This window comes from Etheostoma spectabile, chromosome 3 (assembly GCF_008692095.1).
Source record: "Etheostoma spectabile isolate EspeVRDwgs_2016 chromosome 3, UIUC_Espe_1.0, whole genome shotgun sequence".
Lineage (NCBI taxonomy): Eukaryota > Metazoa > Chordata > Actinopteri > Perciformes > Percidae > Etheostoma > Etheostoma spectabile.
In genome coordinates this window covers 25,921,167-25,921,559 of record NC_045735.1, presented here as the reverse complement: position 1 = coordinate 25,921,559, position 393 = coordinate 25,921,167, and positions in this window count along the sequence as shown.

Below are 393 nucleotides of genomic sequence, written 5' to 3'. Positions count from 1 at the left end.
GACAAATAAATAAATAAAACGGAACATGAATCTTCTAGATATGTATTGATATCACAGACAGAGCAGTAAAACCTAAGCCATTTCCCTCTCTAAAACACTTCTCATATGTCCTGGGAGTCCCACTGTGAAGACATAATCATTATAACTTATACAGTTGACAAAATACATACATTTTTTCAAAGAAAGTCCAGACGCTTTTGCCCTGATGACATTTACTTATGCCAATAATCAACATAATAATGACATATTTATTGATATTACACCCACAGCAATGCTGCACAAGCATTTGTGTGTCTAAAACAGTTCTCCTATGTGCAAAAATAAACATATTGAACATTATAACTCATATAAAGCACATACTATTTACATTTCTTCAAAAAAGGCCCAAATATA